The sequence below is a fragment of the Dryobates pubescens genome, chromosome 20 (genome assembly GCF_014839835.1).
Source record: "Dryobates pubescens isolate bDryPub1 chromosome 20, bDryPub1.pri, whole genome shotgun sequence".
Lineage (NCBI taxonomy): Eukaryota > Metazoa > Chordata > Aves > Piciformes > Picidae > Dryobates > Dryobates pubescens.
In genome coordinates this window covers 14,247,070-14,264,410 of record NC_071631.1, presented here as the reverse complement: position 1 = coordinate 14,264,410, position 17,341 = coordinate 14,247,070, and the positions used below count along the sequence as shown (strand labels likewise).

The following is a 17,341-nucleotide window of genomic DNA, read 5'->3' as shown; positions in this document are numbered from 1 at the left end:
ACTGCTGCTGCCACTCCTGCAATTTCAGTCACTGCTTCCCTAACCACACAGTCCCATTCTCCCAGTGCTCTCGTGCCTAAACTGGGATTACTGCTGCTGCCCTTCCCTGGCTCAGGCTGGTGCTGCCCCATGGCCCCAAGTCCAAACCAGTGACAAGCCCCCTGTGGCATCTGTCAGTGCCAAAGGAACGAGGTGGCCCCAGGGAAAGAAGAAAGGAACCACAGGAGCTCTGGGCACATCAGCAGAGCCCATCCCCCTGTGACCTGCTCCAGCATCTCATTGCCTCCCTAGGTGACCACATCTCATCCTGGGGAAGAGCAGAGTGGTGCTCACGGCCAGCCTGGCAGCTCACAGTGACAACACCATCAGCAATGACAACAACTTCTTCCTGAAAAGGAATGAGGGAATCCCAGGACAAGCAAGAATGGTTCTGCCCATCAGCTGCAAGCCTGCTAGACTTGCGGGGTGGAGAGTGTGTTTTGCATTTCCTTCCTTCTCCATTGCAAAGGAAGAAAGATTTGGGCTTGCATTTGAATTTCATCCAGAAGAAAATAATTCTCTTTGAAAAGAAAGCAGGCAGATATCTTCACTCCCTCCGTCCCCACATTCCCATTAAGAAGGAATTTGAGGAAAAGAGAGTTTCAAGCCAAAGAGAATCACCAGGGCTGTGAGGTACCTTGGGGCTGCACCATTCTGGGATTGCTGGCCCCATCATCATGAGGACCCTAGCCACAGAGGTGCCACTGTTTGCTGAGCAAAGGGGGCTCAGGGAGAAGCAAGCAGCAGCCATGGTGGAGGTGGGGAATGAACTACATCCCAGAGAAACCATATTCTTAAACCCAGACTGTGGCATGACAAGTTTGAGTGCTTTGCTAGGATGGAGAAGCCCTTCCCAGTTCAGCAAGCATCACTGCTTGGAAGTCACAGAATAGACTGATTGGGGTTCGAAAGGACCTTAAAGGCATTGGAACAGGTTGCCCAGGGAGGTGGTATAAGCCCCATCCCTGGAGGTTTTTAAGGCCAGGATAGATGTATCTCTGAGCAACACGATCTAGTGTGAGGTGTCCATGCCCATGGCAGTGGGGTTGGAACTAAATGATCATTGAAGTCCCTTCCAACCCTAACAATTCTATGACCAGCACCCCCTAATCCTTCTCCCTCTGCAACCCCAGGACCTGCCTGCACCTACCCCCCACAGCACATGCGACACCCCAGCCCTGCACCCACAGCAACCACGCCGTGCCACACACCCTGCAGCCCCTCTGCCCACCCCAGCGGGGTGCTGCCGGGAGGGCCGTGGGCACCGGCTCTGAAGTTGCAGCTAAATTTTAAACTGGGCAGCAAACAAGCAGGGGAGAGAGAGCAGGCTGGAGAGCGAGCTTGCTGTGTGTCATTTCAATGCATGTATTTATATCCTTCACCGACGCAGCATCCCCTTTGTAACGCCACGGAGCGCCGAGAGTCAGGGCTGTCAGTTCGGCGGCGTGTTACAAGTGTTTGATATGGAGATTTTGGCAGTGGGAATGGATGTACCTCGCTGAGAGGTTTATGTAAAATGACAGCTTCAGGAAAATGAAGCACGCAGATATATATATATATATATATATATATATATATAAAAGTACAAACAAAAAGGGAAGAAGAGGGAAGAGAACGCCTTCTGCTCGGCGAGCCCCAAAACAGATCTCTTCTCGCCGCCGGCCCGCGAGCATCTCCCCAGCGCGGCCAGAGGCAGCGCTCCAGCTGCACCAGCCCCACCAGCTCTGCTTGGCTGGTTCGGGATTTACAGCCACGCTCCCCCGCCTCAGACCGCTGCCCCATTTCCATTTCATCACTCCTCCTCTCCCCCCTTGTTTACGGGGCTGAGCCTTTTATCGCTGCCTGCGCGTGGGCGAGCACAGGCGGGAGGAGGAGGAGGGTGCCTGGAGAGCGCTGTTGTCAGCGGGCCCGGGGAGAGGCTCCGCAGCTCCTGCCAGCCATCGCAGGGCTTGGAGCTGGGAGATGTTGCACAAACAGATCGAGGCAGTGGTTGGTCCCCATCCCTGACCACAGCACCTGCTGTGATGCTGTGCTGAGGGATGGGTACTGAGCTCTGGTCAAAGAGCACCTCCAACACCCCTCTGGGAGTCTGGCATGATGGACACAGCTGGAGGAAGTCCAGTCAAGGCCAAAAGGCACTAGCAGGAGGACCAGATGGGATCCCACCTCTGGACAGCTCAGAGGAATTGGGGAGTTTGTTTCCACAACAACTCCTACCACTCACCTCACCCAGCTCCAGCACCCTGAGGGAAGGAGCCAGCCCTCAGGCAGGGTCATCTCCACCAGCAAGGAAGGCAGTGAGGTCAGAATCAAGTTCACAGCTCCAGAACCGTATCTGGCCCTGTGTGCTCTGCCCCAGGCAGCTTACTCCTTCAGCTTTATGCCCTCCTGCATCCCCTCCAGCCAGCGGGGATGCTTGCCCATGGCTGGGGTGGAAGCAATTCCAGCTGCAGCTATAATGATCCATAAAGAAGCTGACTTGTTTCTTACCTCTCTGAAATGAAGGATGGTGATTACCCTACATCCCAGTTCACAAAGCTTAATCCAAATTGATGGCCTCCCAGAGATTGTTTCTCTTGCCTATCACCCAATCCAACACCTGACTCCCCTACTCGTGTCTACTCACCAGCAAAACATCAGAGTAACTCACACAGGCTCAGGACAGAAAGGCCATTTATCCTGGAGTGAGAGGTTCCTAGAGGAGATGTTCAGTTCAGGGTATGTTAGGGAGAGGTGGCAGCCTTGCCTTCCTAACAGGACCCTGGCAATGGGGTAGTGGTCTGCTCAAAGCCCTTTGGGAAAGAACCCTTCTGCACCTCCTGAGATGCCCCTCAGAGTCTTTGCAGCAGATTCAGAGGACAGGAGGTAACCAAGGTGCCCCCAAAGCCCATCTGGCCAAATCCCACCATTCACCCCATATTCAAAGTCACATCTCAGGATAAATCCAACTCCAGTCACACATGAGATCATCACCACTTTGCTAAGTGCTACAGAAAAAGGAGACAGCAGTCTGCAAGTTCTGACCTGGGTCATGGTCTGAAGCATCCCTGAATCCTGCAGCTCCCCCAGCATGGAGCAAGCTCAGGGGCAAAAGAGCATCTACAGGCTTCAAAGGCTGCAGCAAGAGTTTCCTCACTAACCACTGTCAGAGGGATAGCTGCAGAGAAGAGCAAAGCCCTTGCACACAGGTCTGCAGACATCCCAATTCTGCAGACATCCCAATTATGGCCACAACTGTGCACCTAGGCACCCAGCTGAGCAGTGTCCACAAGGAGCTTTCCTTTCAAACAGCCCTGCAAGAGACCTCAGAACTCAGTGCCCAGCCACCTTGCTACTTCTGGAGCAGCATAAACCAGCCAGTGGCACCAGCCACACAGCAGGAGATGACCAGTGTGGTTCTGGAGAGCAGAACCACTGTGTCCATGCACACCATGGACTCCAAACCCTGTTTGTCTTCTCAGGTGGCAGCAGAGCCACAGCACCTGCCCCCCACCCCTCCACATGGCACCGATACAGCCCAGCTCCATGGGCACCCAGCTCCCACCCTGACCAAGAACATCTCCCCAGTGCCAAACACCCCAAGCAGGAACCTGGAGCCCCTCTGCTCCCCCAGCCAATGTGGAGCTCCGACACTCAGCCAGAGCAGCACTGCAGGGCTGGGCACAGCTCTGCCTGGCTATAAATATCCAGGAGCAGAAGGGACAGCAGAGGCTACAGCTGAACTGTGCACCATGTGTCACAGGAACACAGCACAGCCCTGAACTCAACTGCCCTGTGTTTCCCCCTGCACTTGAGTGAGACCTGGAAGAAAATGCTCCCTGACACGCAATCCCTTGGCAGCATCTGCTGGCACAGGTGTGTCAGTCCCTCTGGCTACTGGAGCAGCAGGTCTCACCTGGCAGGAGAGGTAGAGGGTCGGCCTTGGTCACAGGCATCAGGACACAAAGCTACAGGAGATGGTGTCTTCTTCCCTGCAACATCAGGCTCAGGGCACCAGAATTCACCAGATCAGAGCACCCGAGAGTCCCTTGCTGACCTGAGGCATGGCTGAACAGGAGCCCTGATGTCCCCCGGCTGCCAGCAGCCCCTTCCCCTCGGCCAGCCGGCAGTGGGCAGCACAGGCTCCCGCAGCCCTGACCTCAGGCAGGAGAGCTGATGAACACATCAGCCCTCCCTTTTGCTGCTTAAGACATCCTCATTTCTGCTGCACCACAGGTGTGCCCGGCACTCAGAGCCGGAGCAGCCGCCGCGCTCCTGCCAGGAGAGCTGACTCCTAATTAGACAGATAACAGCAAATCATGACAACAGACCACCGAGGGGAATGGCAGGGACTGCTGCTCTGCGGACAGCAGGAGCTCTGGGGCCACTCTGACAGCTCCTCCGCTTGTTCCACACTCACTCCCCACAGCCGGCACTGGGAACAGAGCAGCAGCTCCGGAGATAAAAACAGCAGGAAGAGGAGAAAAAAAACCCAAAGTGCAGGAATCATAGAATCATGGTTGGAAAAGAATTTTTAAATCGTCGAGTCTAACCATTAACCCAACACTGCCAAATCACCACTAAACCATGCCCCTCAGCACCACATCTACACAGCTCTTCAGTCCCTCCAGGGATGAGGACTCCACCACTGCGCTGGACAGCCTCTTCCAGGCCTTGGCAACCCTTTTGGAGAAGGAACTGTTCCTCATGTCCAACCTAAACCTCTCCTGGCACAACTTGAGGTTGTTTCCTCTCATCCTATTGCTTATTCTTTGGGAGAAGAGACTGACCCCTACCTCACCATAACCTCCTTTGAGGGAGCTGTAGAGAGTAAGAAGGTCTCCCCTGAGCCTCCTTTTTCTCCAGGATGAACAACCCCAGTTCCTTTAGTCACTCATCATTAGGACTTGTGCTCTAGACCCATAACCAGCTTCGCTGCTCTCCTTTGGACATACTCCAGCACCTCAATGTCTTTCTTATAGCGAGGCTCAAAACTGAATACAGATTTCAAGGTGCAGCCAAGGAAAAAGTCCAGGAGGAAGGAGAAAGGGGAGCTGCTGGAGGGCAGTGGGGTCACTTCATCTGCTGCTCATGCACCACAATGTGCTCACTAGCTCCCTGGTCATGGACAAAAAGCTGCCCTTGTCCCATCTAGACTCCCAAAGAAGCAGGTGGGAGGGAAGCACATTCCAGGAAGGATGAGGACACAGCCACACCATGCCTTGCAGAGCACCATGACCCATTGCAAGTCCAGCTCGCATGTGTGAGGAGCACCCAGCACCAGGGCAGAGGGTCTGCAGAAGTGGCACATCTCACCCTCAGGAGGGACATCTCAGCTCAGATCTCCCCATTGGCTCTAGCATCAACCCAGCACCATCACATCCCAAGGGAACTTCTGTGGGTAGCAGCTGCAGGAGCCCCACGCCCCAAGGAGCTCACACAGAGCCAGAGCAGCCTGACTCACCGGCTGCATGCTCAGCACTGGCTGCCATCGCTCCCACCGCCATGATAGGTGGGCGGCCACGCCGGGAGGGGATGCACAGGAACAGAGAGGGGGGTGGGGAATGTCCCCAGAGGAGCAAGGAAAACAAACCCAAACCCAGGGGATGTTCATGGAGCCACCCCAGTCAAGGAGCGAGCGCAGCTACAAACACATCTGCCCAACAGAAGGACCTCAGGCAATTCAAAGAGGACCTGAGTGCTTCTCCACTCCCTCGTCCCCCCCAAATTCTCCTCCTAACCAGCCATCCCCTCACGGTGCCAGGCTTCAGTGCGTGCGCATGTGTTTTCATCCTGGTCTTTAAATGAGGTCTTTGCTGAGAATTTACAATTCCCTCATGGCCTCAATCTTGCAAAGATTGCTTTTTTAACACTGTTGGGCTTTAATTCTAATAAGCCTCCTCTTTATTACGGAACCAGGTCACATTGCCTTGACACTGCAAGAAAATCTTTCATCAGGAAGGAAAACGGAGAAGGAAAAAGAGAAATAAAGACAGGGAGGGAGGGAGGAGGAAGAAAGGGGAGACAAACAAATAAAAGCTGCTCACTTCATCCGGGGGACTTTGTGAAGCAGGCAAACAGCCGGCGGGCAGCAGCGGGGCTGCCGGGGAGAGGTGGCTTCCCGCAGCGCCGCTCGCACCCCCGAACGCGCAGGATTATTTCTGGTGCGGCTTCACCTCCCACGCACCCTCCCACCCTCCGCTGCTTAAAAACGCCGAGAGGAGCAGGAGGGGAAGCTTGACAAAACTTTGACAGACATAATGAGGACAGAGTTCAGCGCGGCCCTGGACAGATGGCCGGTATCGCCGGCCCTGCACAGGGCTCCTCATTACCTGGCCGGCGCCGCGGGGTCAGGAAGCGGATCGGAGCGGCAGCGCCAAGCACCCGCGAGACCCAAATGCCCCTGCCAGCAGAAATGAAAGCCCTTCACTGGCAGGAGAAGGCGCCTCCTCCTCATCAAACAACTGCTCGAATATTGATTTTCCTTTCTGGAGGCTCCCCCAGCTCTAGCATCGCTCCCTGTGCCCAGCTCCCGGGCCGGTCGAGGCTGGCTCCTGGGTCTCTTCAGCTCCCCAACTTCTTGGGTTTGCCTAGCTCAAGACGTGTTATCACTAAACATCTCCTGTCGGTGTCTTATGTCATGGCCGTTGCCATGGAAATGGGCTGATCTCATACCCCACTTTGGCTCCTCACGCCTGCACCGGCAGCCTCCCGGCGCAGGATCCAGAGAGGGCTCGTTTGGGCTCACAAAACCCCCCGCCGCCGTCTGTTCCCACACAACGAGGCCCTGTTAGCCAAAACGCAGAGGAAATCGGGACTCTGGGGTGCTGGTCCCTGCTCCCAGTGCCCACCACCACTCTCTCCATCCAGCTTTGAGCCCCAGAGCCCCACCACCACCCCGTGGCAGCCTCATGTGCTGCAGCAGAGAGCATCCCAGGCTGTGCCAATGCCCAGCGGTGCACATCCTGGCACATCACCGGAATCCCACGCACTGACGAGCCACTTAATCTCTGTCACTGACAGCGTGCTGGTGGAGCAGCCCTCTTCCCCTGCCTGCACTGGAGGAAAACTGCCCAGGATGTTAGGGGCTGTGCAGTAATGCGGGGAAACCCATGGTGGCACACCCCCTGCAAGAGAAATGCCCGACCAGCATGTCTCTTGTCCCCAGTCAGCTTCGGGGTATGGCTGCAAAGCTACTCTTGCACATGATAGCTGCTGCAGCATTCCTCAGTACCTGCTCTTGAGGCTGCCAGGACCATGAAGGACATGGAGGAAGCAAAGAAGCCAGAGGCTACCTGCACCTGCGAAGCCACCTTGGCACAACTGCTCTGGGCCACCCCAGCAGCTCTGATCTGGGGTGCTCACAGCCACACCTGCACAAACCCACCAGTGTTCTCCACACCATATCTGAAAAGCCAGCAACTGATTCCACCACAGGAGGAAACTCTAAACCCAGGCTTCTAGTACTTGTATGAGGGCAGTGGTCCAGAGCTCTGCGCAGCAGACTCCAGGACCATCCACATTCCTCCACTGGTCCAGATACAGACCATTCCACCAGTCAACTTCTTCACTAAGATAAAAAGAGATCTTCTCACCCCTGGGCAGCCCCAGCCCCACAGAGGCACTGTGGCAGGTGGAACCAACTCCACCAGCAGCAAGGTTTCCTCTGTCCTAGACAAGGAACCAGAGCCCCAGCCTTGGTTCTGGAGGTTGGAGATGTGGATGAGGCCATCAACACCGTTTAGCAGCAGCGTACACAGAGCAACAGCCACCCAAGGTGCATCACTGCAGAGGCGATGGAAGCACAAATGCCTCTTCACCGTGCTGAGGGGGACCGAAGCCACCCTCCAAATCCTTCCTGCTGGGTTGTTTATTTAGCTGGGGAAGGGCAGGGCTTTACCAAGCCAAGCAGCTCTCACACAGGAGCTGAAAATGCCTTTGCCAGGGTCGGCAGGGACGACACTCCTGAGCCGCAGCCTCTCCTGCCGCGGAAGCACAGCCGCGATTGCAGCGGGGGGGGAGGGGGGGGGGGGGGAGGCCGGGGCTGCTCCAAATGTAGATGTTTTAATTCTCAACGCTAGCAGCTGCACTTAAGGCAAGAGAGGCAGGGAAGCCATGCACAGGAGTAACCATGGCAACTTCACGGAAGTTAAATAAAAACTTCTTTAAAAAAAGATAACGAGGTCCCTGAATCATGCTTTATCAGCTATGTTGCTATAAAGATCGAGATACAGCCAGCTCAGGATTCCTAATTACTTCTCCAATATACTGTAGATAGCTTTATTTAAAAAAAAAAAAAAAAGAATCCAGCTAAAGGGATAATTATTTAGGCCTCTCTTCATACTGGGATTTGCATATCCCATGAAGCACCTTCCCGCCTGGATCTGCCTGCAAGAACCTTCCGTGCAACCCCGGTTTGCTCGCGGCTCTGAGGGGTTTTGTGGCTACGCTCCGAGCAAAGAGAGAGCCCCACTGGTGCTGCCGGGGTGCGGCTGGGATGCTGCTGGCGTGTCCTGGTGCTGCCAGAGCCCCCCAGGCGCAGCAGGAGCATCCCACATAAGGCAGCTCTGGGCAGCTGCAGCAGCGCTGCGGTGCCCTGCAGATTACCTGGGCTGCCTGCAGAGCCCCTCGGCGCAGAGCGATGCTCTCCAGCAGCAGCCACCATTTCTACGTGCTCAACAGCCTCAGCCACAGGCAGAGCCCAGCACAGGCAGCACCCCAGCCCCTCTCCCACACTCACCAGTTACCAGGTCCGTGACACCCCTTGCCAGGGCCCAGCAAGCAGCCAAAAGCAGGGTTGGTCCCCAGTTCAGCCAGCAGCTCACACCAGCCCAATGCCTGCTGCAGTGTTACAGCAGAAATTCCTTCACTGCTCAGAAACCAAGCCCATAAGTTGTGTCAGAGCCCTAATCCCTTTTTCCCATGAAACAGGCTCTCAGACAACCCCAGTAACTCCTGGGGAGCAAGCAGAACTTCCCAGCCTGCAAACAGGCAACACTCCATTGTACCCATGGCCTGGCAGCGCTGTTCTCATCAGGCATCAAAATCCTGAATGCCGTTCAGGGAAGTTTAATTGAAGCCCACAGTTTCCATCAGTCACAGCAGCAGCCAAGGCAGGTGATAGAGGACCTACCAGGGACCAGAGGTCTGTCACTGCTCCCAGTGACCTCCTAAACCCATAGACGTGGGACACTAGTGCCATCATCACCTGCCCACTGCACATTTTGAGCCCCAAAGAAAATGACATGGAAAACTGTCCAAGCCCAACCGGGCACCCAAACACAAACACAGTGCCACTGCCCACCCCACCTCCTGCCCCACAAACAGACAGCACCCAGTTGCACCTTCACACAAGGGCCAAACCCAACCAGTGCTGTCAGGATGAGGACAGCCTCCAGTCAAATCACCACAGAGTATTGCATTTCCTTCTGCCTTAAAATTAATCTTTTCTTTCTTACTGGCCAATCCACAAAGATGTCACAGGGAGCAAAACAGAATGCCAGGTCCTAACAAGAAGGATGCACCACGTGAAAGCTTAAAGAGTTCTTTGGATTCCTTATTTTCACAGCTGTTGTTAAGACTAAGTGAACTGTATGTGTTATTTACTGCATTTTAAAAGTCATTTAATTTAAGCTGATTCTGAATGGAAATTAGTATCCAATTAAAATGTGAGGGGGGAAAGAAAATCAGCATTTGGAAGCAGATTATTAAGTAAAGCTACACTAAATATGTTGGAGGCATAAATATCTAGGAATAAGTTCAATGTTTAAAAGTGGATTTATTCAGCGAAGGAAGTATCATCTGCGGTCCAGGAACTGAGCAACCAGTTATCAAGGTCAAGATTTTTATCAGCAGGTCTCAGATTCTCACATCTGTGTTTTACCCAGAGCTTGATTAAGAGTTTAGGAATCTGGAAAACTCTCCCTCTTTCTCTGGCTCCCTGCTTTAGAATTAATTGTTTATCGATCCGACAAGAGGAAGATATTCCCCTCCCAGCTGTGGAGGAGGTGAGCCTGTTGTCAAAAGTTGTTTTATCACTTCCATAAATTCCAGTTGCAATGACTTCTCCTTTTTCTCCAAGCACTGGCTCTGCTCCCTCATCCCTCAAGATGGTTTTAGCCCATTACAGAACTCAGGCCGTCGCCCAGTTCCCAGTTTCAAGAAATTCAGATTGCCCAAAGGGAGCATCAATGATCCTACTCACATCCCAGTGAGCCCAGAGCCTCTTAGATATTTAAACCCTATTTTCACCCACCTCCTGCCTGGGCAGAGCCATGCAGCTGGGAGGGCATTTTGGGCATATGCATGCCAGGCACTGCAGCACAGCCAGGAGAGGAAGAAACCAGCTGGGGTTCAGTAGCCATCATCCCCGCTTAGCTCTATTTTTATTTTCCCAGGTAGAAGCATCCCCACAGCAGGGACACAGGCAGCCAGGCAGGGCCCACACAAGTACATGGTTCCTGTGCTACTTGGGGGAAAAAATAACAGCAAAATACAAGGAGAAACCACTTTTGCCAGCAACAAAACCCTGTGGATCTTCTCCCTGCTGCTGTGGGATCCATGCTTGCAGCCCTCTGCCTGCCACAAGCAATGAGGGACTGAGCAGCAGAGCTGCTCTCTGCCTTGGAAACTCACAGAAACAGTTTCAATTTCTGAGTAGTAAAGCCAAAAAATTACTAAGGGGGGGAGGGGGGGAACATGAACAACCGCTCAATGGGGCTGCAGGCCTGGCTGTTCCTCCCTGTGCCAGGGTCCCACGGTACCAGCTATCACGCTGCACAGCCATGTGCCATAGCTGGAATAAAATACCAACTCTCCTGCCACAATGACCAGAGGAACATGGCAAGAGCCATGGAGGGAAAACACAGCCCAAAAGGGAGCTCTGGCCAGTCGAACTGGGATACAGCAACTTGGTTTATGACTGCACAGATCCCACTCTGTTGCCAAGGCATGCCCACAGTCTGGGTCCAAGATGGGAGGTCTGGAGATGCCAACAAGGGAATGGGATCAAGGCTGCTCAGCAAAGCCTAGGATGGGCATGAGCTGCTGGCAGGACAACCCACAGCAGGCAGTGATGGGCAAGGAGGGCAGGGGGACATGCACACACTGGATAAGGAAAGATGAAAAAGGATCCCACACTTGTACGCTTATTTCTACCCATCAGAAATTCAATCTTGTCTTGTCTGGAAGACACAATGATGCCTGGAGCATCTGAGATCGAGCTGAGCAAAAGAAGGAGCTAGCTTTAGATTGGTTTATTAAAAATAAAGGGTTTTAAAAAAAAAAAAAACACAAAACCAAAAAACCCCTTAATCTCAGTAACTGATGAAATTCCAGAGAAGAAAATTTTGCCTCCTGGTTGAGCATCTCAGCCTGTCAATTAATTTGCAAGAAGGCACATCCCAAAATACCTCAAACAATTCCCACAGAAAGCCCTGGAACAGCCCCTGCCTGCACTGCCAGGGGTTGGGGAGGAAGAAAGCAGCTGCTGCCAGCAGCCCCCCAGCAGAGCAGCCCAGCAACAGAAGGACCATCCCAGTGGGAGAAGACACCAGGGCTCTGGGCTCAGCTTCCCGGCTGGCTCACTGGCAGAGAAAGGGTCCCCTGAGGGCTTGGGGGGCACCGAAGCCCCCTCAGGGTGGCTAGAGCTGACTGCCAGCAACAGCTGGGGTTGGGGAGGGCAGAGGAGGGTCACCACGGGCTCTGAGCCAATATGTGGGAGGCCTGTCAGCTCACAGGCTTGAAAATGTCTCCTTTCCACTTCATTGTATTCATCACGACAAGCAAAAGGCGTTCAGACCCATTTGAAAGCCAGCTGCTCTGCAGGTCACCTTTCAAAGCCAGCTGAGACACTGACTCACTCCACACCCTCAAGAAAGGCACCTCAGCCTCCTGAGCCTCCTCATTCCAGATGTGTAAAAAACAGAGATGTTGCCATCCAAACCTCCCCCAGCACCTCCAAAGCCTGCTCTGAGGTGATGCTCAAGGAGCTCCAGGATACCAGCACCACGCAACGTTAGCTGTGCAGGTCCACAGCTGCACCACCTCCAGTTCAAACCTGCTCCACTAAGCTCAGCCTCAAACCTCTTCACCAGCTTCACTTCCCCCTCCATGGTTGTCTGAAAAGAGTAAGTCAGTCATTATTCAGCATGCTCTCCCCTCCCCCCCATAAGACCATAAATTAAAAGGGAACACAAATAAATTAAGGAACTTCCCTCATGCCTTTTGTTATCTCAGTAACCTTCAGAGGCATTTATCTATTGTCAGCTGATCCATCTGAAAAATGGTGACAACAAACTAATTTAGTAAATGCACTTACTTGAAACCCTTTATTTCTACATCGAACGAGCAAATACGGTCTGTGCCGGGCATGCTGCTCGAGCCATCAGACTGATGGGGGGACACAGTCATCCCCTTCCCCAAGCACCCAACCCCAGCAGCCACATGTTCCAGCCCCCCTCCTGCACTCCTCCCTGGCCAGGGAAGCACAGGGTCCCTCTCAGCCAGCATAATGAACTAAACCATCCCACCCAGGGTGGGAAAGAAGAAACCTTCTGCACAGGATGGGGAGGCAAACAGAAGCCATAGCAGCCCAGAGCAATGGGCTCTAGCAGCAGCAAACACAATGTGCAGACTGTCCAGCCATGCCACCACCCAGGACCTGAACGTGGGAATTAACAACATGTTCTAGTGATAGGAGGTGGAACAGTAAGTGCAACTGGGACAGAGAACCTTCATTTTGTAAAGGAAGGAGAGAAAAATCCTAACCCCTGTCATGCAAGGACCATGTAAGTGGGAAACACATGGAATTTGCATGGCTGGCCAGGTCTGGAAAAGTAAAGCTGGAAGAGCCAGTTTTCCAGAGGCAGCATCACATGGAGCAAGGGTCAGCATCCTAAAACCTCCCAACCTGCCCAGGCCCCACTCTTTGGAGAGCAGCAGGAAGGGAAGGGACTAGCACTACAGCAGCCCTGCAGCCAAGTGCAAGGTACCCATGGAGGACCCCAGCGTGGTACCAAGCAGGCTCCTGGAGAAGTCTGTTATTGATGGCTCTTCCAGTGCTTCCAGTTCTGCAACATCTGTCCCCATGCAGTTCCTAAACTGAAGGAAGGAGCAAGAACTGTCACCGTGGGGCTGGAGGGTTTCCCAATCCCATCCCAGTACCCGATGTGCCCCTTCAGGTATCTGAGGCTGGGCTCACAGCCACCAGTCAGCAGGCCTATGGGCTCCAGACTTCTCATCTCCAGTGCTCCAAAGCCACCCCCTCCATTCACTGTAGGACGTTTATGTCCCTGTGAGAGGATCCCACAGCCATGCCCCAAAACCAACTGCCTTAACTCTGGAAAAGGTTTACCTAACGCTGCAGCAAATCATTTCTGTGCCCTTGTGCCAAAGCTTTCTGTGATGCTGAACAATCCCACAGCTCACTTCAAAGGAAAAGGGGGTGAAAAAAAAACCCTCCTGGATTTTCTGTGAAACAACAAGCAGAGCCTCACCACAGCTCCCCAGAGCCAAGAACAAGTTCCCAACGACTGGCCAGATCTGGGCAGCCCTGCCAGCCCCCACCCGCTGCAATCATCCCTCTACAAGAATTATCAACTCTGGGCTCTTTCTCCATCTATTATCCAGAAAAAATAGCCTTAATTTCTTGCTTTGTGAGGCTTTATCACGCCTCAACCATTTCAGCCTGAAAGCAGGAAGCTCTTTGGGGAGGAGAGTGCCTTCATCCATGTTTGCAGAGAACCCAGCAAGGCCTCCAGCCTGGCCATAGCTGCTGGGCACCATTGGAAGGCAAGTAACCCCGAGGCAGAGGAATACACGCTGGAAGTGCTGCCAGATGAACCATGAGCCTGAGATCAACCATGAGCCTGAGATCAACCATGAGCCTGAGATCAACCATGAGCCTGAGATCAACCATGAGCCTGAGATCAACCATGAGCCTGAGACATCCCAGAAAACGCTGGGCAGAATTAGCAGGGGAAAAAAGAACAAGGTATTCTCTGACCTCACAGCCTCACATAGCAACCTGCAGCCAGCCCAGGCTGTCCCCCCCAGGGACAGAAACCAGGTGGCAGGAGCCACCCTGCCTGAGGAGGCTTCTGCGGAGGCAGACAGCGAGTTCCAAACCTTCACGAAAGGCAGCCAAAAATAGTCACTGTTGTTAATGTCATGCTTACTGGAGTGAGAAGCCGAGAAATCCCTGTTCTCCACCACCACCCCTCCGCCTGCACACACACAGGAGATAACGAAGCCTCACCAGTGCTCCCCAAGCTGTTCCAGCCAGAGGGATGGGTCCTTGCCCTCGCTCCTGGGCAGAGCCTGGGCAGCACGGCTGCTCCCGGACCCCTGCACCACGTTTGTTTACTTCAGACATCATCTGCCTTTGGGTGCGATGCTGGGCACGGTGCAGGCTCCTGGCATGCACACGGCCGGGGCACCGGTGGCAAACAGGCAGCTAGAGAACAGCATGGGCACTTCCACATGCACCATCAACAAACCAGGGGACTTGAAAGGGCCTTCTCCATTCCTCCCTCCCCACACTGCAAGCCCTCAACGCACCAGCACAGCATGCAATGAAATTCCAGGAGACAGACTGGAATTCAGGAGAGGCAAACCCCAGGGAAAGCTGCTCGCTTGCCGTTCTCTGTCCATTCGCAGTAGGTCCAAGCTCTGCCCCACAACTTCACCTGCTTCCCCAGCCCGAATGGGACCCTCTTCTCCTCCATCTCATTAACCCAGACTCCACCTCATCCAACTTTTCCTTACAATTCCCCTTCACCTGGAGGCTGCGCTTTTAATTAGCACAATATTCCTGTTAACAACAGCACCTAATTAAGACATCCGCTAAGCACCTATAATGCAAACTTAATGAGAAGTTGGCCCCACATTCTCGCACAGACAAACCAAACGCTGTCAAAGCCGCTAGGAGCAGGCAGCTTCGGTTACCGGACCCAGCTCGGTGTCCGGAGCCGGCACCGCCCGCCGCAGCCAAACTTCGTCCCGGAGCGCACCGGGGCAACTACTGTGCCACCAAAGCCCCCTGCCCGCACCCCGCTCCACCTCACCTGGAGCACTGACCCTTCCCCTGGGATGCGCTTCCAGGCTCCCGGTGTGGTTCCTGGTGGAACCCACCCCCACCCCAGGGCCGCCCTAGCCGCCGTCTTGCCGTTCCACGATCGGGGTGAGCTGCCCCGCCCGCAGCCTCCCCGCACTGCTCCCCTCCCCGGTGCCGTAGGGCAGACTGGAGGGGGAAAGGGAGCGTGGGGGGAAGGGGGGGTGTTGATGCAGGTACCTCCGCTCCCCCCTCCTGCCGGTAACTCACGCTCTCAGAAGTCCCCGCCGCGGCGGCGGAGGCGAAGGGCAGCCGTGGGTCCCCACCCGCCGAACGGCATCTCCCGAGCAGCGGAGACCGGGGCGGCAGCGGGCCGGGCTCGCCGGGCTGGGGCTCGCCTCACCGGGCAGCCTCGCACGCGGCTGCGCCCGCGCCACCGCCGCCGCCCCCGGAGCCGGCGAACGAACGAGCGAGCGAGCGAGCGCGCTCCCGCCCCCGGCCGCCGCCGCCGCACCCCCGCCCCGCCCCGCGGCTGCCGCCCCCTGCCCAGCATCCCCACCCCCCCCGACATCACCGTGGGGTCGGAGGGGATACCCGAGCTAGGAGGCAGGGGCGGGGGGCTGGAAGGTCGAGTCCCGGATTGCACCCCGGGAGCTCACGACCCGCTCCCACCCCCATGGTCCCACCTCAGCAAGGGGGTCCCGGTAAGGCCCCACCCCGGGCATTGTGCTCGGCAGGCGCTCAGCACATGCTCCCACCCCTGAACCAGAAAAAGGCTTTTTCCTCCATTTTTTTCCCCAAAATAACCGTGGCACAGCCGCGGTGCCCGGCCAGCATGCCTACAGCTGAGCTGTGCTCGGTGCTGCCTGGGAGCGGCCAGAAGCTGCTCTAAGAGCCTTCTCTCCATTTTCCAGATGTTCCACAGCACTGACCCGTGCAGATCCACAGGCAGGTGAGGAGCACATCCCTGAGCTGCTCTGCACCCAAGCACCGTACTGGTTCCATCACTGGGCAGGGCACTCAAGGAGTCAGTAAAATGCCTCAAGGGATTGGTGGGATGCCCAAGAGTTGGGTGGGATTCCTCAGTGGGATGACATGATGGATCATTGCAATGCCTCTCCTGCTGTTTCCCTCCTCCCCAGGGAAGCCAGCTGAGTATGGCACTGAGGGTCCCGGCTACCAGGTATGGCCAGGCAGCCTGAAGCTCCCCAGACAGGGGATGTTCCATGGTGCAGCAGCAGCAAACTGTCCTTGCACACCTTCCAGCATTACCGGATGGGGCTTAGCACCTTTTTCTGGCTCCAATTATCTCCTTGTGGTTCCAAACAGTTAAATCTGTAGTGAACCTCCAGAAATCACATTTCCTGTGGACTACCCAAATACCTGCAGTCTAAGCCATCATTTACTCATTTACTCCGGATGAACTTGGCCCAGGGTCCACCCATGAGACGTTAACAATGTCCTGCAGGGTCCACACACCCCCTGAAAACAGGCACTGCTCCCCTCTTCCCCTCCCAACACAGCTTTGTTCCCACCTAAGAGCTTTGAGGAATGCTCTGAAGAAAAATCACAAGGGTTATACAGAGCCAGAACGCGAATGAGGACTGTGAAATGCACCAAATGCACCTCATCCATCTCAACATCCATTTTGCATGACAAATGTGAGTATTTTTAGCCCTCCGGGATGCGTAAGCCCCCGCAGCCGAGCCGTGCGACCCCAGCACAGCAACAGCAGCAAGCAGCAGCCCTTGTTCTCACGACCTGCCAGACAAAGGCAGCACCCGGCCAGGACAGCTCCTTTCTATGCCCTGCTGTGCCGTTTCCTCACGGTTCATTGGGGCTGAAGATGCTTTAGGCAGCAGATTTGGAGAACCAGGCACCAGCAAGGCAGGAGAGCGCTGCTCTGCAAAACGTTCCCTGCATTTTGAGCCTGGGAACCGGGTCCCTGTTGACATCTGTTCCTAGAAATGCAGGCTGGTACCCGCTCTGGAGGGGCAGCCATGCAGGCCGGGTGCTGTGCAGGCGCTGGAGGAGAGGATGCTGGGCATTGCTAGGCAACCCACGCTTCCCAGTGTGAAATGGCCTGAGCAGAGCAGCACATCCAGCCGGGCTCCATCTGCACCAGGGCTCCCGGGAAACACCAGAACAACCCACTGGGGGAATCTGGCCCTGGGTGTCCAGGAGGGTGAGCATCCAAAGCTGGCTGTGGGAGTGGAGGAGGTGGAGCAGACAAGGATAATGGCAGGGAGTGAGCAAGAGTGACAGGGGAGG

At 55.0% G+C, this 17,341-nt stretch overlaps 1 protein-coding gene across 6 annotated transcripts in view; it reads right to left on the bottom strand.

Annotated features, from left to right (window-relative positions):
• RBFOX3 (RNA binding fox-1 homolog 3) overlaps positions 1–17,341 on the bottom strand; it is a 189,503-nt gene that overhangs the window by 130,501 nt on the left and 41,661 nt on the right. For 4 of the 6 annotated variants that reach the window (XM_054170636.1, XM_054170637.1, XM_054170631.1 and 1 more), the window contains exon 1: positions 15,341–15,539. The exons of 1 other annotated variant lie outside the window; for it this stretch is intronic. The gene's annotated coding sequence lies outside the window, so the exon portion shown is untranslated. Of the gene's footprint in view, positions 1–15,340; positions 15,540–17,341 lie in introns of those variants that run through there. One more of the 6 variants, XM_054170635.1, reaches the window with a different exon arrangement.